The sequence below is a fragment of the Anticarsia gemmatalis genome, chromosome 11 (assembly GCF_050436995.1).
Source record: "Anticarsia gemmatalis isolate Benzon Research Colony breed Stoneville strain chromosome 11, ilAntGemm2 primary, whole genome shotgun sequence".
NCBI lineage: Eukaryota > Metazoa > Arthropoda > Insecta > Lepidoptera > Erebidae > Anticarsia > Anticarsia gemmatalis.
Window position 1 is genome coordinate 8,909,989 of NC_134755.1, and position 24,097 is coordinate 8,934,085.

The 24,097-nt window shown below is 33.6% G+C and overlaps 1 long non-coding RNA gene across 1 annotated transcript; it reads left to right on the forward strand.

Annotated features, from left to right (window-relative positions):
* The first annotated feature begins 795 nt into the window (after positions 1–795).
* On the forward strand, positions 796–2,567 carry LOC142976577 (uncharacterized). The gene is made up of 3 exons (XR_012959659.1): positions 796–913; positions 2,157–2,228; positions 2,460–2,567. It is a non-coding gene; the product is annotated as an uncharacterized LOC142976577 (long non-coding RNA).
* The last annotated feature ends 21,530 nt before the right edge of the window (positions 2,568–24,097 follow it).

The following is a 24,097-nucleotide window of genomic DNA, read 5'->3' on the forward strand; positions in this document are numbered from 1 at the left end:
ACCGTTAACACCTACTTAGTTATAAACACATTCTTTACTTCACATAGTACTTTAAACGTTACAAAATTATACCTAAAACTACAAGATTTCGGTATGTTAAGCTCGTCGAGGCCTTTGCCCGCGGCTCTGATCGCGTGACTCTCAAAATTGATATCGTGTGAATTCAAAGTCGTGATGATGTTTTACAAAATGTAAATATTAAAGTAAAGATTTTGTGAAAGTCAAATTCTTGTACATGTCAATGCCTGATAAAGTTGGATAGAAAATGGATTTTAGGCACGTTTTTTAATAATTTATTTAAACAAGATAAATGATATGCAGTGATTCAAACACATGTGTATTCATATGCAATAATTAATTAAAACATTTTTGGATTAATCCAGAAATCAATTAAGGCCACCATCGGTTCGGTGTACGTCTCCGACACATGTCGGTCCCCACTTCCCTCAGCTTTTTCCATAACGACCTGTGAGCCCCTCCCTTCTTTAGAGAGAAAAGCATAATCCATCACTGTACGTCACCCCTATTTTGGTGCTTGCCCTCCTGCTCTTACGCATCACCGAAAAGTATATCCTTCTTTGTCTCGCCCGCTAGGGGTAGTTTCTCTCAGTCGCCGCTTGACGGGTGATCATTTTTCTTGTGGCGCGTTCAATCATCGCGTCACTATCGCCTTCCCTTTCGTCCGAGGGCCTGTTTTATCGGCGTCTCGCTCACACGGGCCCTTCCTGTCTTTCTGTGTGTCCCTTATTTTCTGTTAGCGGTGCGTGTTCCACTACGTGCCCGTCGACCAAATATGGCGTCTTTTGTGTTTGATTTTGACGTTTTAATTTTTGTTAATAAAGTAGTCGGTTTTTTAATTACATTTCTTTTGTTGTATATTTTTTATTATAATATTAGTAGACGGACGGGCCGGGTAAGCAAAATTGAGCTTTTAAATCGGAAGTCCTTTTGTATAGTATTATTGTACATTAAGATATTAAATTGCATAGTTGTTAATTAGCTAAACACATTAAACAGTACTACTAACATTAATAATCAGTCTAACGTTGAATAACTAACAGTAACAGAGCTAATGTTTAATTAATTTTGCTATTAATTCATATCTCCTACTGGCTTAATGTTAAGATCCAGATTACAGAGTATTAATCCAGCAGTCATAGGTACTCCGTGTAGAAACGTATGCAAATGCACTGAGTGTGTTTAATGGCTGTAGAATATGCAGAGTTGCCAGATAAATATTACTATTTGCTTTACACCTATAATTAAACGTCCATTAAAAGTAACCGCGTCTTTTTAATCGTGCATGTAAATAGATAATGATTTGCATTGCTTGTAAATATGACCTAGTATGGTGTAATATTAATTCGATTATGACATTTCCGACCATGAAAATAAAGCAAATAAATGCAATATTGATTTACTATTTCTATTACAATTTTCAAACTGATTTGACTTTGCTCAAGTATTTTTTTATTTTTAAGACAAACCCGATAACAGTTAATACTAGATTTTGACTAAAAACAATACGGAAATATATTATAGCCATATCAATTTAAAAATCACTACTTATTCAAGTAAAAAAAACTTCTTTTAAAAACCACTTACTTTCTGGTAGATAATAAACATCGTAAAAAATACATAATTTAACACGGTTAATAGATATTGTTGAAAACAATATCGAATAAATAATTAATAATCTAAGAATAATCTTCGTGTTTAGCGTATACTGCGTTATGTGCATGGCTCCGCTGTCCGCGGCCGGGACCGCCCGGGAACGCCGTAGATTGACTTGTCAGAATATTTGAATTTTAATCCCGGCAAACGTTACATAAACACCACTTTATTTATTCATGAGCCTACCATTGCACCCGCTTTTGTCAAACAATCCAATTTCGGGATGAATTTTGTAAAAGACTAATGCCTGATAAAATTAAGAAAGGGCGATATAAATATCACATTTCGTCTTGAAGAGGTAAACGTAAAGAAAACTTACAAAATGTTTTTTAATTATCATAGAATATACTACTTTTACTTCTTCGAAATTTAGAGTTTGAAAAGATACAAATCTTTTTTATTGATATTAAAATACATTTCATATAATACAATGTAAAAAATCCATCATAATAATATATATTAAAACATACTATTACCCGCAGGTAAACCGACTTGCAGTATTTTAATACCACAAGAAAACTGCAGAAGCGAGAATTTGAAAACTTTTGAAGTAGGTAAGTATTTTATGAATAAACTCTGAACTCTACTTTCGTAACTTGAGCAAACATTCAAAATGCTACTTCTACAAAAGTGTACAGTCTTTTTTAACTCACTGTAATTAAAAAGAGCCTTACTACTTTACCGATAGTTGAACAGGTTCTCTGTATATGAATGAATGGCTCGCTTCGTTATGGGCATACACTGGTTGTATTAAATAATATATTATTTTATTTTTATATAAAAAGGTACACGCGCTGATTGCAAAATTCGCCTCTAGCCTCGGGTAAGGCGCGGCGTCTTCCATTCCACCGTAAGCGGCTAGCGGTGTTTTCCATTTGGCACTTTTGAAAATATTCGTGAGTATCATTTTATTTTATAATAATTTAATTGTTATATAATATTTTTAACGTTGCATTATTTTGATGTATGGTCTCGGTATTATGTATAACTGTTTTCATTAATAATTCATTAGACATTTAGAACTTCGTTATGATGCGAATGTACGGAAATCATATAAAATTAATAGTCTTTTGTTAACAAAAATGAAAACCTTACTTTAAAAAAAAGAAATTTAAAATTGTTATGTAGGTACATAATTTCCTATCATTATTTAATTTTATTATTCCTTATATATATTCTTGAAGCGCATATGAAATAAATAGCAAATCATACCTACGCTTTTTTGTAAAATCCATACTACATACTGGGTTACATGATATGTGTGAATCAGAGCCTAGAGACTATTCTACAATAGGATTATGCCGTATTCATAGTCAAGCTAAAAAAGCTAGTTGGATTTCTATTGTTTTTTAAATTGATACATTTCTAATAAAATATAATAAATACTCAACAAAAATTAGATTCATTAAACTCATTGTTCATCGAATAAAACAACATTAATTTACAATCACTTACAAATAAATCGTATAAAGAATGTTAATTAGAAAATAACCAATAACTCATAATCACTCTTATTAGTATTGTAACGTATTAATTATTCCGATCGGAAATTTATTGTTTAGTACCAAGTGGAACACTACAAAAAGCCTTGCCGGGCCAAGAAACCTTTAGGCTGTAAACGATTTGATGGCTTTTTAATAAGTTACCTTACGCGGTCGGCATGAAATTTAATTGAATGACCATAACGAATAGCCTGATGCGCACCAGGAAGAAGACACTAGCTCGTAATTTATCCCTTTTCACAATTAATGAGAGATGATTACTTAAATATTGCAATTAATGTTTTAAAAATAGACGAAGCGTGTCAGTTTTTTAAGTCTTTCAGGTTATTGCGGAGGAAATTGCGAAGTTTTGTCGTAGTAAATACATAAAGCTTACTAGTTACAATTTTAGTCAACATAATTACCTGCAAGTCCCTTTATAGTGCTTTATTTATTGTGGTAAAGCTAATCATAATCTACGTAATACTATGCGATATTTTACTTACGTATTCAAATAGAACGTTTCATATCCTTATTGACATAGTTTTTTCTTTTTACAAGTGAATAAATAGCTGCAACTGGCCAGTATTGAGTCATAAGTATTTATTTACTATGTAAATAGAACCTGTCTCACCGTGGAATTTAGAAAATGGAACACATTTTATATAGCTTGTTTTATTCAGATATCCAGTTGTTTTTTCTTATTGTAATTAGATAGGGAGAGAGCCACAAAGGTAGGCCGCTAATCCAATTTTTTGTTTTTGTTTTGACGGGTACAGAAGAAAGATAGTGGCATCCATTAGAGCTACAAGGTTGAGTAAAGCGCCGACACCAGTTGTCGGGGAGTATCCTACATAATATAAATATTCAATAGGGGTTTGAATATGTTAATACAACGTCTCCTCATTGGGTTGTAGATTGCGTCGTCGTTTTTATCTTATACGACATTTAACTCCGGTAATTCAATTTACTTTATTTGCATAATGTCGCTTGCTTTCTAAAGTAGGTGAGTATGGAAATCTCACTGAATGGGAACGCAATTCGTTTGTCCTTTGAAGTGTATAAATAGAAAATTTATGTTGATTTTGTGTTTGATAAAAGTGCGTAATTCAATGCAAGTGCATTTATTTGAATAAATAAGCGTTATATTGATTACATAAAGTGTGTAGTGATATTTTACGCTGGTTAAAACCCACACTCGTTGTTAACACCAGTCGAATCAAAAAGGTTTCATCACACTATTACGTATAGGCGAATGGAGATATCTAGAATTAATCGGGCTCTGAAGGCATACAAAGCCGTGAAATATTGCTCGCTCGTTGTTCACAATGGCTACGTCTTCATCACGACCCTATTGTTTTTTTTCTTTAGGCACCACACGCGGGATTGTTTTCTGTTACAGCTATAGAGTTGGGAAACGTGTTCTCCTGTCTCTGTGCTCATTTATCAGGGACTACGCACTTCGACGGCTTACCATAGCCGAGATAAAAATATCACTGTACTTAAAATAAAATTCTTACATACTTGTTAATAATATTTATCGACGGTGACCCTACGATGGGGTCCGAGGTGTGGGGACATAATACAATTTGTTTTATCTTAGTTTTGTAATCTATCAACGTAGTGCGTAGGGTGTTTTTAAAATTACACACACGAAATATTTGTAGGTGTTTTCATTTTTACATCCGTAAAACATTCGTTAGGATACTGAGATGTCCAATAATATGGTTTATGTATAACGTACTACTTTTCAGTAGAAAAGTGTCACCTCAGCGCAGAAAGTTGAGTTTTGACACTTTAAGTAACTTAAAATATTTGTTGTTTAGACAGTAGACACACAACCTGAAGAATAACACCATAAGGCTCCAATTGCGTTCTAAAACATGATCATTACGTCTCTAAATTAACCAGAGCTGGTCTCTACAAATTCGCAGGTTAACACCAATCCCATATGTTAAGGAAGTAAGTTTTTAACGACATACCTTTAGGTATATTGTAACAAAGACCGCACAATAGCACGGTGCTCTTCATTCCCCGTTATCAATCTACCATGATGCCATCTGTGACGCCTCCATTACTCAATTTCCTTTCCCGCCAAAAAAGAACGTAACGTAAAAAGAATTCAAAGAAAGAATTCAAACAACCGTTTAGAAACACGGAATAGAGACGCGACGCGAGTGTCGTGTCGTTTGATGTTTCATTTTGATTTATGAACGAATAAATAGGGTTTGGAATATGATTCTGAGTGCCTAGATGTAGGTTTCATAGACTGCGGGGATAAAACTGGTTTTGAAGTACTTTAGTTCGAGTAAATATATCATACACCTACATGAAAATGTTCTCTTACTATATTTCCTAGTTATATCCAATTCTGCTAAGACGCAATTGAAACTATTGCTATTTAGTTTAGTGACAAGCAATTCTGTGACCACTTTGCTTGCTTCAAAAAAAATCACTAGACCAAATGACGAAATGAATAGAACAGGTACCTGAAAGTTAGTGTGGGTGTAGAGTTTGGGTAGTAACAAACTACGTTCTCGAAACTCGCAAATCAAATCTGATTTCAATAACTTATTAGAATCTGGGTAGCCCACTTGTTCTATCAGTTATCAATCTTTCCTACTACACTCAACAAATGGCATCAACATGATGTTAATTAAGCCATATAAGTCTTAACCAGATCGATAAAAACGATAATGGTTAACCATACACACAAATCAGAATCGGTAAACAATACTAAAAGGAAGTGCACAGATTCTTATCAGATTCGCATATAAATTTTCGGTTTCTAAACGGAATGTAGTGGTGCACCCACACAGCACCGAATTTGGACACTCTTGCACTGTATGTTGGTACCACTGAATGATAATTTAAATTCATTCTCTCCGCCGCCCGCGCCATCATTTGGACAAATGCTACGTCATTTGTCTAAGGGAGTGTATTGAGGCGCGGGGAGGGAAAACCGTTTCACGTAAACATGAAAATTCAACCTACAGCCCTGATAATAAACCTACTTTTGCAACATCACCAACCGATCAGATTCCAAAATCTTCTGCTGATGTAACGCTACGCAAAATTGATATTTACGACCTAAAATATAGAGTTCATTCGCTACCGTGCATCCAAAATCTCATTTTGTAAGCTTCCGAAAACATTTTCACAATGAAAAATGAAACTTATAAAGAATGTTAGTCGGTTGATTTTTGATCGGCAAAGTTTGCTTTCAATGGGTATTGAATTAAAACTTACCGTATTTGTGCTACGTTACTAATTAATTTAATTATTTATCTCATTGTGCGCATGTTTATTCAATAAACATATTTTAATGAATAGGTACGCATATAGACAGCTTCCGTATTCATTTAATTCATAGAAGACCTATTATTATAATTAGCTTATGATCAGGTTTCATATTTCATTTTATGCAACTGACATGATAATTGGGTTTCTTCTAAGCACTGGAAGTTTTTATATTAATACGTAGATTCAATATAAAAAATACTTATTACATTGGTCGTAGAAATATTAAACTCACACAAATGTATTTACTGCGAGGTGTAAGACATACAGTTGTTATTTGTACTTTGAACGAATAAGATCATATTTTCATAAGTACGCGTACTTGCTCATGTATCTATCGCTCACACAAGACATTTTTATCCTGAAATAATATTTTTCTACTATGATGAGTTTTTGTATTTTGCCACAGCTTTGGCTTATAAGCTCACCATAAAGCGAACTATTGGATTAATAAACATCTGAGGAACTAACTAATACATAATAATATCTGAAGGTTACAAAACCAGTTCTCACGATAATCAGGAACTCTCTGAAACTAACAAAAAGGCAAACACTGTCCTTTCGTAATAAATACTGGAACATTTTGCATTGATTCTCATAACTTGACGCGAGGAGGAAATGAAAGGCATCCATTCTCTCGAGAGCATTATACGAGGTACATACAGACAATCGTGTTTTATATCGTAATGTAGTTTTTGTCCTCACTACTATTACTTTTGCGGAAATAGTGTTTGTTTGTAATACCCCTTTATAATAAAATTTGCTCTAGTAATACAGGTAAAACTAAATAAATAAACTACTCTCTATTATACGTCATCATAAAACAAGCCTCTTCCATGCCTATCAGAGATCGTGATGTGATCTTGGTAACTTCTAAAAGTGCAAATCATTATGAAAATGTACATTAGTAAAAACCTTTTTATTGCGAATTGTTTTGACGTCATCACACGTGATTACTAAGGTTCACTAATCAAAAGCTGCCAGATCGTACTGCTTAAACTATATTTATTTAAGACGTTCTCTAGGTTGTGATTATTATATTATAATTCCAGTTTACGGTTTCTACGAAGAATATAATCTGGCATTTCTCGAGTACTTAAAGAATGTCTTCTGCAATAGGCCATAACTATGGTAAATTATAAATCAATATTTTCATACAAACAAACCCATAAGCGGAAGCTAGTCGAACATAAATGTAGGTGTGCATTACATAGGCTCATTTGTACCGGGAGGGTAGTCAGAGTAAAATAATCGTATACCGTAAATGTTAAATTAATGATAGTCCATTTGTTCGAGTGAAATAAATTTGATGAAATTAAAAGGAAAAAAAATCAGTATGAATAATCGTCGTTCGCCTGTTGTATGTCCGCCTTCTGTTATTAAATTCCTCGTAGGTTTTATATGTAGCATTGGAAGAAGCTTTTTGTAAATAATTGCGAATAGGAAGCTACACATATTGTGATAGATTGCGTTCGTAAGTTGCCTATGTGTTGCCTTTACACGCGATTATGAAAAATATTTCCACTACTTTCTAGTGCTGGCCAGTAGTTGCACTTATTATGATACTTCATGATACTTCATCAAAGGTATCTATAATATGTAAGAAACCACACATAGAAGGCTAGTTTGAACCAACAGAGCATCAATGCCAAAACAAGATTGATAGAGATTGCTTACGTACACGTTTATGTATAAAGAAAGAGTCCTTCTAAGATTCTTTATTTTCAAATGCTACTTATTTATTTCTTTGCTAGGCACCTATTTTTCTTCATTTGATTTGCAGTTAAGGATGTTTTATTAGACTTCCTTCTTCAAAAATCTAATCAGCCAGAATAAATTATAACAGCCAATACTGTTCTGCGAATTTGATGTTTATCTAACATTCTGTTGATCCAACCCCGGTCCCGAAAGCAATCTAGTTGGGCAGGATTACTCGTTTCTTTTTTTTTTATTTTATCTAATTGTACCCGCGGTATGCCCCAGAGATGGGGCTATGTGTCGCGGAGTATCTACGGTGCCCTGCGCGGAAACCAATTTCAAAAGACCCAGAAACTGTACAGAGACGGGTTTCGTACGTTTTTTGCGGATTAAAAATGTGTGGGAATTACGCAGAAACGCAGTTTGGAGTAACTTTTGAAGTGGTATTGATACTTCAATTTCTTTTTTTATGATAACTCCGGACTTTAAAGGCTTTGAAGGTTTTTAGATTTTTACTTTTACCATACTCGGAACATGTAATGCTTAACGCTAATGTTTGCTCAGGAAATTAGGAAACTAAAGGTCGTCAATGTATTTAGGGAAGCTATTGCACAGGTACTCTGATAATTAATGTCAGTGCAACCTGAAAACGTAATATTTGTTGCAGCAGCTAATTTACATGGTAGCTAAATAAAATTTAACGAAGTCAAATAAGTTTACATTAAACTGAATATATTTCAGTTAAAAAACTGTTTACACTATCAATCTATCAAACAACCCTATAGGAACCAAAAATGCGTATTAACATAGAGATGTATATCAAATCGTAGGGTAAATATTATTTCGAAAGGATATTCTGCTCCGGCCCTGGCGCGCGTGGTGCCCCTCTCAGCCCGCGAGTGACACTGACGGATCGCGGGACATTAGTCATAGTCGAGACCTCCCGCCCTCACCTCCCGTACACCCCTCAACCCCCCGCACATACCCTGTTTATTTACTTTTTGTAATGCTATTGATGTTTAATTATAGAGCACCCTAATGTAACTTGCCTAATTTTGACGCGTCATGTTTTGCTTGTAATATTTCATTGCATCACGGGTTATATTTCGTTAGTGCATGTCGTTTATACTGTGCTATTTCTAAGCAATTCTCTGTCTGCAGTTAATATTTCAAGGGGATAGGCGCGAGCTGAGTGACTCTCAGCTGAGATATCTACAATATGAATTTTGTAAGATTCACGAAAAACGGGCTAGACACTTGAGTCTGAAGGCTTTTTAAAAGGTATCGTGTATGTATTTTAAAGCTATTTAAATTGTTACGATGTTGGAGTGATAAAACCTCCAAGCTAGATCTTGGGTTCGGCTGTTTCTTATCAGGAATTATACTAGTTTTAAGTAGCTTGAATTTTAGTTTAGAGAATACGAATACTCTTCGGGAAAAGACCATTTCCCAGCAGTGGGACAATAATGGGTTTAAGTAAAATGGAATAGATACCTGACCAGCCAGGCACAGGGTTTTTAACCCCTAGATTTCTTCATATACCTCAAGTACGTGCAGCATTGGAGTAAACAATTTTACTGACTGGCCGACGTAAATAAAACGATGCAAGCTCTCTACTCTACAAAGTTAAAATAAGAAGAAAACTCTACATACATAGTCACATGCATTCATATATATCATCCTATAGTGTAGGAGACTACATTATGTTAGTAAGTACATTATAATACATTGCCTTGTTTATTTTTGATCTCAACAATATAATTATTAGAATCGGCTACATTTTTTACGTACAATAGCTAGTTAAACGAAACCGATTAACTGTATTTAAGTAAATTGACGTCGCTTGATTGAAAAAACGCAAACCAGTCATGTAGGAATTCACGTCCCTCACTTTTCACCGGAACACTCAACGAACGTCGTAATATTTCATCACCAGTAGCAAGTTAAACGCTATCACCAATTTCAATCACCCATCCATCACTAGTCTGTCATCACCGAGATACCTGAGTTCAGGGGGCGTCTCCCTTATCACATAGCGTCATGATAAATGACTTGCGCCTATCTGTTAATTAAGATTTTCGCGACTCACGTGTAGACGGATGTTCGTAATTTAACTTCGAGTTTCGTTGGTGACGAAAAATTGAATTTAGATTATCATGATGCTGGTAAACCTTCGGTCTTTATACGTAGTACTAAGAATTAATTTTCCAGGGTTAAATTAAGTTGCATTCGACTTTTCTTTATGTATTTCTTGAGCAATGAGTTTAAGGACAACAATCGATAGTAATTTTATAGGAACATGTCTCTACCATTTTATCCTTACGTGAAATAATTCTTTGTAAGGTCTTTAGATACTTAGTTGCTTTTGTTGATACCTATAAACATGTTTTGAGTGATGATGTTAGGATGAGTTTCACAATATTGCTATAATTGGAAGGAAATGGAAGTTTCCATAAATACCACTAGTATTTATTACTCATATATTTTATTACATTAATGTAATCGGATGACGGCGTCGTGCGTGTCACCTATTGGCATTTACGTATTTATAAATATACCTTTGTAGGTCGATGAAATGTGTAGAAATATCAGGTAAAGGTTTCAATCAAAATTAAAGATTGTTGAAATGATAAACTGCAGAATCATCACATTGAATTAGCGCTGTCAAAGTATTTTTTCCAGGACCGTTTAATTAAATTTGTAAATACAAAGAAGATCTGTCACCTTATCTATAATAGTCCTTACATAAAGAAATCTGTTCTTTAGATAGAAAAATCTTCTAAGATTCTCTATCTTCATATTCATCTTAAACTTTATCTTAGTAAAAGCCATCTTTCAAATCTTTGATAGGCACTTAATCACCCTCTCATCAAACAATCGTGAACTGAAGAAACGGCTGCAAGTGCAAAGTGTATCAACAGTGAGATAGTTCGCTGATCGCCGATAGAGGGCGGGCTCGAACACCCATTTGTCAGGCCCTGGCTCATTAGGGTCGAATCTGGTTGAGTCTCGGGGGATTATACGTCTCAGTACCATTCTGGAGAGTACTGTTATCGACCTGAGAGTATTCTAGGTTCTGTTTAGATTCTCGGATATGTTGAATAACAAAAGCAGTTTAAGCAAAAAATTGCATTCTAATAACATTAGAAGAAGACAAATTATGAAGTTGACTACAACATTTTAACATTGTACTAAAGTTCGAAGAGCAAAATTCATTTTTGATATACAGGTTTGCGAGAGTAGAGTTTAGTTATCCGGTGATAACATATAACAAACAAAGGTTTACAATTTAAACAATCTCTAACTATCGTAAGTGTTAGTATATTTAGCATTAATAAATAAAAAAAATGAGTTTGGACTCTTGAGTTTACAATCCTTCGACATTACAACACACATTGTACATGTATTTAAAATCATTTATAGCTTTGTATTGCACCTCAAAACTACATTTAAAATAAACATTATTTCTAAATAATAATAATCAGAAATGCATAACTAAACATTACTTACTGTGTTTCCTATTTTCATAACTAGCTAACTCATTATACATAAGCAGTTCGTAGTATACATTGAGTATTGCTAAGCGTTTAATTAATGACATAATCTATCAACCACTTGCACAGACTAAGAACGCCTAAATGCATACCTGTTATCAAGATTAAATTATATTTTACCACAGTTTCATTAATTTGTAAGACTTTATCGGACCTCGTTGATTGAAAACCTCACCCAAATATACGGTAACAACATGATCTCGTTAAGATATTACTATAATTACAATATTATTTGTTTTTGTATACTAGAAATCACTAGCAATTATATGAAATCTGTCATATAAGTACATTAACTACCATTATACTAATCGACATGTCGGGCAAAAAAGACTCAATCTGTAGAAACTGTACTTCGGCCGGCTATAATTTACAGAGTACCATGTAAATCTGTGTACGACGATTATAAAAACATTACTCGATAGATATAAACTTATCGCGACCGCCAATCACAAACGAGAAGTCGAAATAAATCGATGTTACATCCAATCATTACTCTGTGTCAGGATCGACTCAATTAAAATATCGTTAATGTAATAATATTAAACAAAAACGAACCTTGTGTTCAATGTTTAAGTTTTATTTTTGTCTGTCAATATTTTTACCTTGCAATGGTCATTATGGTAAATGTAGTATAGTATAAAACCACGAAATCGCCGTGTCGGAATCGGAATAAAGGCAAAATAAACAGTTGGTTGAGCCGCTCTGGACACGAGGCTGTAACTTTTAAATAATATAAAGGCTGCCATTATAAAAATATCAACTGGAGACCATTGGAACGATGTTGATTTAAAATTACAAATAAATAGTTGCGGTCTACAAAAAGAGATTGTGTTGATTCTAGGTTAGCTATGATAAACATTAATGCGAGCATTGAGGACAGGATGTTTTTGAAATAAATTAGCTAATTCAAAATGGCTTGAAGTAAAAAACCACACATTGATTCCAAATCTGACATATCATCTGCTATCACACATCATAATTATTAGCCACCATTAGCTTGACGTTTCGGTATAGATTACGCTGGTCTTAGTCACAATGGTATTAGAAAATTATCAGGCAACGCGAATGTTCAAAGGTATGAAATCAAACCAATACATTTTAAAGTGTCTGAAAACTACTATTAAGAAAATATTTAAAACAATGTAGCCATTGTAGGGAGTAGTTATCTTATACAATCATAAGACCCTATAATACATTTATGTATATACTTACTATAGATCACAAGTTCATGAAATTCTTTAGCAATATAAAATTTCAATTTACAAATAGTTATTTTAACTATCAAATTGCAGTAATAACTATTAACAAATTAATTTCTAAACGTTTAAAATCTATACTTATCTAATAATAATTTATATCAAGACACTCTATCAAATTATTTACGTACATTACTTTATTACGTAGGTATCTATTTTTCATAATCAACGCTAGCTAAGGCGTAATTTATCAAAGCACTTACCTAAGTAAACAACCTACTATGTGCTATATCTTATGTACTTTATCTTTATATAAATACTTAATCCACTTAAAGTTTAGAACGACGCAGCAATTACTTATTGCTCTAAGATTTCAGTTGATATCTTTAGAATCGTGATGAAATAATTTATTGCACGGCTTGAAAATGTTGATGAAGTAAATTCTATTAAAGATTTTTTCGACTGAATGTTTACTTAGTATCGAATTTATAAAAAATGAGAAATATCTGTGAAAGTACAGTATTACCAAAATAGAGAAAGAGAGAAATTTATTTTTAAATTTTTATTGAAGATTTTTTGTATCTCTCAAATGACATTTTTCTTACGAAAAGCTACAAACTGGAACGCATGTTTTTATATCAAAAGCAGCAGAATTGCTTATTCAGCTAAAACAATTTAAATGCGTTCCAAAAAAGCTTGCGCAAAATACTAATCTCCATTAAAGCACTCATTATTTCTCAACAACATCTTACATTATAACCTTAAACTTTACTTAAAACACCAAAACACAAACACCTATATGTAATTTTTTAAAGAAAATATTTACCAGCGTTATCCCGGTGTACGGGCGATAAATTACTAGTAATTTCGTACTCGGGTGATACCTGAGCCCAGTGAAAAAACACGAGACATAGACGTCTTGGTGCGTCGCAAATTACGGTCATCATCTTCTCATCAAGGCGTGGGTACGCGTTGATGTATAGCAGTTCGGCTGGAGGGTACCGGGGGTACATGGGACAAAGAGTACGATTTTCTGAAGATGGTGGAAGAATTTTGTGAAAAGACTGTTAGGAAAGAAATTAAATTCAGCTCAATCCCTGGAACCACTCTTGTAAGGGTTTGGGGAACTATTAGTGCACTTATTTGTTTGGGCCAGTGAAAAATATTTTTCAGGAAAGAAAATAAAAGCTTTAAAGCAGCCTTATGCTAAACCTAGATCAATACACACTTCATCAGCATTTCAATTAGTTATTAATAAGAAAACTATTGAAGCCGAATGTACCAAGATGCTATCACGTATAACAGTTGACAACTCTTTGAAAGCCTCTATGCTGTACATTGTTTTCTCTCTTAGATTATAGTGAACACGTTACATCAAAGCAGCAATGTATTGAATACTGCCTATCAATTTGACGTACACTAGTTGTCACCTGAGTCATCAAGTGTAAGAAAATTCTGAAAAAACATACAATAGTCTCAACATTTCTGGTGTACGACTGTCTCAAATAATTCAGCTGTGAATATTCTGTTGTAGCTATGACCTGTCCTATCTTTGGTTATTTTCTACTCTATGTCGTAAACATGAGAACCTCAACATCAGAGAGTTGGCTTAAAGAGTAAATGGTTTGCGTTCAGCGTTAGGTTTTAAACTCTAAAGTTGCTCGCAAGAAACAAATGACAAGGAAACGAAATCACCGTGGTAATATTCCGCTACACAACATTATGTTAGTATTGCCACCTGCAAATATTGCGGTACTTCAGGCTGATAGTTTGATGAATGTATTTACCGTTAGAATTTTGACGAATTACACAAGAACGTGAAGAAGTAAGTTCGTAAGGGATTGTTCAACAACTTTGTTGACGACCTGAAAATAATGTTGCGTGGTCTTCTTCTGGTTTAAGGACTTAAAGATACATTTTGACATTACTAGTACAGTTACATATAGAGTGGTTGGTGAGTCAAATTAAGGTAGAATCATAAAGAGCTGAAAGATTTTCATGTCATATTTAAACATTGAACTAAAAAATTCAGTCAGTCAAAATCGTCCGTTAATTCAAACCGAAAACCCGAATCCACTGCGGTTCCTGCTTTCATAATCCAAATCAAAATCCTTTCCCAAAAACGCCATACATAACTCATTTGGCCAAAACGGAAAGGTAGACAGGCATTACAATATAATATATCAACTGAACGTATTAGAAAGGCAACAGTGAGCGTACGACGGTAACTAATCGACGCGCATGCGTGTCAAATTCAAATGACGTTGAAACAATTGCTTCTATTCACGCTTTCAGAAGGTAGCCATGGGTGCACGGTTTGATGTGCGAGAATTTGTAGTTTTTGTGGTTTTTGGGTAAGGACAGTGATCCATTTTTGCAAGATGCTCTCCTTCTGCTTGCCTTATAAATAATATATATAGAATAGTACAAAGTAACCGTAGGATACGATTACAAGAAAATTAGTAGTACGATAGTAGGAATTGCATGCCATTTAAAGTTCCAATTACAACTAAGATCAGTAATAATTTAATTTAATGGAAGTAATGATCTTGTTGATCATGAAAGATCGTGAGGTTTCATATTTTTCGTGTGGGTCCGGTCCACGCAAAAAATCTGAAATTTTACGTATTATTTTGGGAAGAATAATAAGAAGATAGAATAGACTGAATGTTAATGAGTCTACAAAAAAATATCTAGTTTTTACACCCGTAAAACATCAATCTTGATTTGCTATATATTAACTCTAAATGTTATTAAACACGTATTAAGTGTAACATCCGTCGTGAAATCACAAAATCCTTCGCTATTACAAAAAACCATTAGATCCGACTTCCATCCGTCCCTGTGAAAAGGCATAAATTTCCCTATTTTTTCCCGTCCACCCACCTAATAGTTTTTACGCATCGTGCGGTAGTCGTATAGAAAAACGTAAATTACCAAAACGTATCGCCGGTAAAAAAGTGGGTTGGCCGTCAGATCATTAGTAAGAGCCAATGGTCGTTACCTAAAAGTCATTAGCGTCAACTTTTACCGTAATTTGAGGTTGTATACCAACCTACATAAGTGCGTATATACATGTATGTGATGGGTATTTTCATTATCATAATTTATGTAAAAGAACCAATTTTGTGTTATTAGTTACGACTTTCGATGATGACTTGATGGGGTGATCTTGATTGCAAAATTGTACCGAGCGTGTTCTTGTGACTTTTGATAGTATTTTTTGCATAATTTCTGTTCGTCTGATCGTCGAGTTTTTAATCGAAATTGTTAGGTTTTACATGTAATAACTGCATTTACGTTGACGCGAAATTAACCTCATGACATTATCATAAAGTTATTAATGTGGTTCACACGATACAACGTACGTAATTGGTAGGCGATAAAAACTATCTTACTTAACATGTTTATCGTAATTGATCAAATTAAGCTTGAACTTAGTCACCAAATTAAAAATGCAATTATTCTGCAATATATCTTTACGTTTTGGTAATTTGGCTGCTGATTTCATTACTGATGATTGAAAGAAAATGTTCCGTTAAAAGAATTACAGCACCTGCTTAGTTTAAATGACGGAACCACGGTATAAGTTCTGCAGTCTTACAAAACAACAGATCAATCAAAACAAAAACTTAACCGGCCGTTTCCATCAATTTGTCGCCCAACTTTTACAATGGCATAACTTTTTGCGCGAGTCGGTGCAGTGAATGGTTCTAATTGCGCGGTTCCATTACAATAATGTCTTATAATCACAGAGCTATTTGTAAACGCCGCGTCGAGCTGCAATGAGGTGTGGAAACGGACCGTTTTGCGGTGCGCGCTTTCAGTGGACCGAATGTGGTTCAAACGGTAGAGACAGCGGTGAAGAAGTTCCTGAGCGAAATGCACTTCTTTCGTATTTTTACTTTTTATTGCTACTACCTAAATGCTAAATCATGTCGCAGAGAAAAGAAGCAACACACACAAGCAAAAGGATCTTATTCAAAGTTTTAAAACTTATAACATTCCCGGGCTCTGTTAGTTATCATAAGTGATTTCCAGTTGCTTCTCATATCGCATTTTCACGAGTAACTGTCGTTAATCAACAATTATCTAGTTTTCGGTGGCTAAAGCTATTAGCACCACGTTTATTCTTATCCTTATCGGTATACAGAAGAAAGAAAGAGGGAAAATACACTAAATACACGCCAAAAGTTTATATTTTAAACCCTCTCGTGTACTGCATTACAGTAACATTGTCGGTCGCACTGATGGCCAGTAGCCGTGCGGTTTAGAAATCGATTCTGCTATTCATTAATTTAATACATTTCCTGCTATTGAGCCCCTTGTAATTGATATCTAGTTTAATAACCGACAGTCGTTTAATGTGCTACATATTTTGAAACTACATTGTCGTAAGTTATAAAAAATAATCGCGGATATAAATGTAGCGTGACTTCCTACGCGATACTAATAGCGCCTTCGTATAGAGAATTTGACATCATATATACCTCTATACTTAACCAAGAAGGTCTTCCAAAATCGAGACATAGATAGATTTTCTATTTAATAATAGTGTTTATTTAAAAAGTGTTGTTTATTAATTTAGGATGTAGAAGCTGAAAATAATATTACTCTTTATGTTCGTTCAGTCTTTCTACCTAGCCACACTATATTAGGCTACTTTACGAATGAAGGACTTCTTAATAACGTAGTTCAACTATAGGATTATATTAAAAATATTGCGTCTGTTTATTTTTGTTACATAATAATGGAAACTAACAAAAAATATAAAATATATGAAATTTAAACGAAAGTATGTCTCAAAATAGAATTAATATACAAAATAACAGTGACAGTGTCACGAAAATGTAAAGTGAGAAGGTGTGACGAGTGAGTGAGATGTTCACTCGTCACATATAATAATTAGTCTGTAAGACAAACGGGTCATGGGGAGAGCAGGGCTGCCACGGGAACTTAGAAAAGGGAGCAATTAACAATTAGGAGGCAAGGAAAACACTGTCAGACTTTCAATATTTGACGAGTTTATTTGATGATTATTATTTAAACATTGAAACACCTGATGTACACAAAATAACACTCAGTTCTAACAACATTCAGTTCACTCCATGAAACTATTATTGAACTTGTAAATAATCATACAAATAATCGAATGTTGAAACCTACATTATAACTGAGCGCATCAATCTCTAGGTAATTATAAACTGGTATGTAGACATAGAAAGTTCAATATATTTATTTAGCATTTTTAAATATCGATGACTTGTTTTACTTTTAACATAACATCTAGCCTAGAAACGGCAACAAAGTATACAGTTGCCCATAAAAAATATCTAACTAGTGTCCTGTCAAAGAGGTAACAAAACACGATTCCTCATAGAAACATCTTGATGCAAAATGCAAATTCCTGACGCGTTAATCTTGCACCTTTTATGTTAATTTGAGACGTATAGAAGGGGTTTCAAATCCCCTGACACTAGGCCAGGGTAGTGATTAAACGATGTGCCATGACACCATTGAATTGTTTGGGGAATTTTATAAATGATTACTTACATGGTTTGAATGTAATCTTGGATAGTAATAGAAATACAAAGCAGTATTATAATATCAATCAGTGCTTTTTTGTATTGTGATTCTATATGATATGTAGTGCAAATAATAATAAACGTATGTATACCAAAATTGATGCACTTATCTTTTAAATTCTGCTGAAAACAATACTCGCTTGAGACAATTTAGTAAAACAATTTTATGTATGTACCAAGCTACCTAATATTTGAAGAAAATCTGCTGTAAAATTCTATTTTAACTGAGAATGAACTCACTTTTAGAAAAGTATTCTTACTAATAAACATTTTAAGAGTTCGTGAATCAAGAATGACGAATCAATTAGTTTAGTATCTTCTAAAAATAAAATACGCTAGCCAAATATTTTGCAGTGTGAAGACATAATATCCTTTTAAGAACCAATACCAAGAATGAGTCACCTATAAATAAAATAAGAAGAAATATAGGTATTTTATAAAAGAATGCGGTTTATCCATTTAAGATAGTCTCCATTCACATAGTATTAAATACAAAGTAATCAATTAAAACCGACAAATTGAAGTGAGACATCTCTTTCAGACAACATTTGCTGTTTACCTTATAAAACTTAATAGCACCATTAGCTACGCTAAGAAAAATAAAGTGATGAAGTTAAAATATCTATCCTTCCATTGACATATCGATAGGCGAGTTTTACAAACGTACGAACACTAGGTTTATTTCTGTTGATAATTATTAATGTTCAGGAATGTGAAGCAGCTGATCTACAAGATGGGAAATTGTTTGCCGTATATTATATGTAACGCTTTCAGTTACGACTGGTCCTATGTTATTGAAAGTCAACTGCTTTTTTATTTTATTTTAACATAAAAAATATTTTAGTAAGTCAGCCAGGAGTAAGATATTCGTCAAGTGAATTGCTTTTTTATATTTTCTATTACATAAAAAAACAATCACGAGAAACATCTTTGACAGTCGTTACGAGTAGTCAGTCAGCTTGAATGTTCAGGAATATGTGGAAGTCGCTCTATGTCAAATACTCGTATTCGACAACACCTGATAAAACTGGAAGCCGACTGCAAAATAGTTGGGAGAAAGGCTAGGCTGTAAAAAGAAGTCAGGGGTAAAGCGTGTAAAAAATGCTGCTTAATAGACTAATGAACAGGATTTTTTTTTAAATTCCTTAAATTTTAATTACATTTTTATAATTTACTAATGTTTTTTTATACTTTCTTAATTAGATATTTTATAATTAACAAACAAACTAACGATAAATATTAAGTTTTCCAGAAATGTAATTCCTTAAGTGCTACTCAATAAAAGCCGATAATACCACTGAACTCAAAATACCAATGGGACAATAATAGTAGTTCATAATTTAATACGAAACCTTCATTTTCCATATAAAACTTATAGTTATTTAGATTGTAATTGTTGATAAAACGTAGCCACACGGTAGCTTCAGAAGGTCGAAAGTATTAAAGTTTATTTTCCATTATCTACATTGCCATCATCATTATTGGGCCGTATATATTCATAGCCGAACTATATACAAGTAAAATGATGTGTCATTATGAAAATTGTTTGGTAAAATTATAATGTAAGTCTACGTTTTCCTGTAAAAGTTTGATAGTTGTCATGTAGCATGACTTAGCATTTTCATTGACCCGAGTTTGCTTGAATGTTATTTTTTGAGTAGAGAGTAGAGTATATATTATAAGCTGTATACCTTACGGTGTAATAATTTTACCATTAGTATAAATATTGACCTATTTTTGACATGATCTTAAAAGTGATGCTTAACAGAATGCAACGAATAATAATGACTATTTGTTAGGTATATTCTGTTTAGGGTGTCAAGATATTTGAATAAAATGAATACCGTTAATAGTTTTTATCCATGTCAATACAAAGTTTCAGGCTACATTCGAGTATGTATCAAATATTCAAAGCTAGATGTATCTGCGTTAGCCCATGTAAAAACTAAACCAACGTCAAAAAATAAATCAAATGTTATACAAACATATACGACAGCCCTGATATCAAGCGTCGTCACTAACGAGTCGACAGTGCTCGGCCGTTATCCAAATGCGGGGCAACCCGAAAATCCACTTAGCCAGCCTCACAGAGGAAAACTTGCGGAAGGGTTGCAACACAGCTTAAAAACAAAGGGTGTTTATTAAATTATTTTGTAGGGAAGCTGCTAATTTGGGTAAAGTTGTGTAACGTTTAGTTCGTGGTGTTGAAGGCGAAATGTGTAATCGTTTTTCATTTTATTGAAATACTCTTATGTCTATTTTTCGAGATACTTTAATACGTAAGTTGCACCTTTCTTAATACGCATATACTTTATCTATTATTTTATTTCAGTTTACTATCTACAGATATCCACCAAGCCACACTTCATTTAAAACTATAACTTTGATTTTTCTTTATTTTTTATTTTTCTTTCTTAACTTAATAAACGAGTTTGACAAGATCACATCTCATAATACAAAGATGTAGAACACTTTTTGAAGCTGCAAATACAATATCCTTAACTTGTACACTCTTTAGACTACAATTTTTGCTGCTCTTTATCATCCTGCCATTCTATACCACTTCAGGCCAGTAATGCAGTTCTTTCTCACCCATCTACGCTTTGCTACAATTAAAAATAATCTTATAACCTAAGCCTGCAATGAAAACCCAGTGACAGCAAGCACTCGAGTCTAATAAGGCAAGCCCTAAGCGGACTCCTGCGGTCTAATTATCGTCAGCGGGCGAACATGTACCAACTGTTGTTGGTGTATAACGACACGATATTAAAACTTTATACTTGTGTCAGGTGCCTTAAGAGAGTGTTAACTTGTACAAATCACACTTGTTCTGAATCACTCTTGAGTTTATTATAGGCTTTTGTCACTATGGAAATAGGTGAGAGAGATTTTTGTTTTTTGGAGGAAATATTCTGACTTGCTGGTGACAGTCACATGATTGAAGCATTGAAGATTTCATAAATATTCTATTTTCACGCTGAAAACCTTAATGTTTTTTTGACTATATTTTTATAATGCAGACTTTCAAAGACCACTGCAGTAGACGTAGTTGTAACTGTTTTTCAAATTGACCATATCACTTAAAAATTGTCCAATTATTTGCAGTCTTAAAAAAAAAAATTACATACATTCTTCATTGACGTTCATCAATCAAAACCAAAATAACAAAAGTACATAACCATCAATATACATCGGCAGTCAAATCCCAGACGCACAGCAGACGCGACATCAAAATGCTAATACCGAAAACTACGAGCATTCTGAACAGCGAATAAACTACATTATGCTTGGATGTTCAGCTGTTCAGTTTTACAGCTCAGCTCGGCTAACAATCCTCTGCGGGGGTACAGAGCAAACTTTTAATTGGCATGCCATTAGGACGGGCGGTAGCACTAAGCGATTTGTGGTGTACCGGCCCCTCTCTCTCTCTCGAGGTTTTAATTTCTCTCTCACCTCTGTGGGGTGTGTTGATTACGTATTCGGATTACGTGAGCCTTAAGGCATAGATGTTGATTGTTGACTTAAGAAATTCCTTCGAGAGATGCTTTAACAAAATAAGAAATCGACAGTGTTAGATGGTAAATGCAATTTCCATGTTTGCGTTGCTTATTCTTATTAGTATCACAAGGTTTCTGGAGCCTCTTGATAGTTTTGCATATCCAATTCTTTAAAAGAATGTACTCAAAAATTATGAGCATTTTTCTTACAAGCAACAAATTTCAAAAACACCATTTCAAATACTTTCTAGAGCAGCAAACATATTCAGTAGGCATGTGACATTGCATACTAAGCTTGCAAACAAAACCGATCTTTTGTGCTAACAAAACAATGCAACTCTCGATTTTTAAATTAGTCAATTAGAAGTGGTGGGTTTTCGTGAGATGGTGTTGCGGGACGGTCATGTCTTCAGCTAATGACAAGTCGTTACCGCCACAAATCTCCTACATTACAACGTATTAAAACTCTAAAACTTCACTCGGCTCGCCATTTGGCTTCAACAAAAACTTTCTTACATCACAAAGATTTAAATTCAAGTCAGAACGCGAACTCTTGAAAATATTTTGTGCAAGGTTGTCTGGATTACGAAAGATTATAGTGCGATTCTTGTTTTGAAGTCTGGAGATACGATTTTTTAGATTACAATGTAAATTCTTACTTTATAGGTTAACAGCTTTTCTTAAACTTAAATCTTGCGCTCTTGACTTTGATTTTCTTTATCTATAAATAAAAAATAATCATTAAGCTACTGATCAATATACCTGTGCAATATTTTAAAATAACTTTTGGATTAAGTTTGAATTCTAGTACGAAGTCGAACATGTACCAAAATGAGTTGGGAGGTTGTACTTGCCTTATACAAGTACAAAAAATACTTATTAGTACTGTACTCCACTCGCAGTGTAGTGTAATCTTATTAATAAGTACTTGTATTAGAATACATCTAACGAGATATTACCATTGAAGTTATGAGAACGTAACAGATTTTGAAGAATCATTTTTACGACTTTCTTATCTAAATAGATTGTTTCATTTTACGAAACTTTTAATCAGTAGTTAACTATTGGGGCAAAACCATTGGAGTGAAAAGAGGGAAAAGTATAAATAAATAAATAAGTATAAAGTTATAATGAGAAAACAAAATCTATCTCACTATACATTGCATTGGTTTTAAGCCAAATTTTAAGTATATCATATTTCTCAACCGTATTTTATCCTACCTATTTAGCTACTACATTCCTATACGCAGTTTTCTTTCATCCATGTCTATGGAAAATTAATTTCATATTTCCCGCCATTTTCCAACCCAATGAAATTTGCAAGTGGCGCCAAGTAGCAACATTTCGCAGATTTTCTTTCGCAACCCCTAGCGTTGGAGGGTTGAATATCGTTCACTGTGCCTTCCATAGATGGCGCGCCATTGTTATAATTCACAAATGGAAAAACAGATGGCGTTTGTTACGTTTCACTAATTTATTTCTGTAAATTGTGAAAAATGATAGGCAATATTTATTTAAAACACGTATTAGTTTTCTTTTAAAATATACACTTTTTTATTTGAAATTAATAAGTTATCCTCGAAACGTAAATTGCAAATTATAATTAAACATTAATTGAAGAATAGAATAAATGTAAAATTATTGCATTTAACAACAAAAATGGCAGTCAATATAAAATATTTCATGTGTATTCTATACTCTATTCCTATAATTCAAATAGTCGTGTAAGCAGGCGTCAGGCGTCGCGCCGAACACCGGCTGTCGTAGATTAGACACGCTAGCCGGAACAATTTTTTAATATCCCCAAACAAGGAAGGCGAGTTTGGTCTTGTGTTTGAAAGATGTGGACAGGTCATTTTTTGCAATCTTTCCCTGCTCATGACATTTGAAGGCAATTTTAATTTTACTATTCTAATCTTATTATTTTTACTCTATATTTTTTTAATGAAAAAATACGAAATGCTGAGGGGAGCCTAGCCTAATAGGAAGAGCAAACCAATATTTCTTAGCTTTAGGTGATAAGCATTTTTTGTAATTTATTCATTTGCAAGCATATTTCTTTTGCCTTTATCATTATGTTATTCACAACATCCAATAACAAAAGTAGATAAG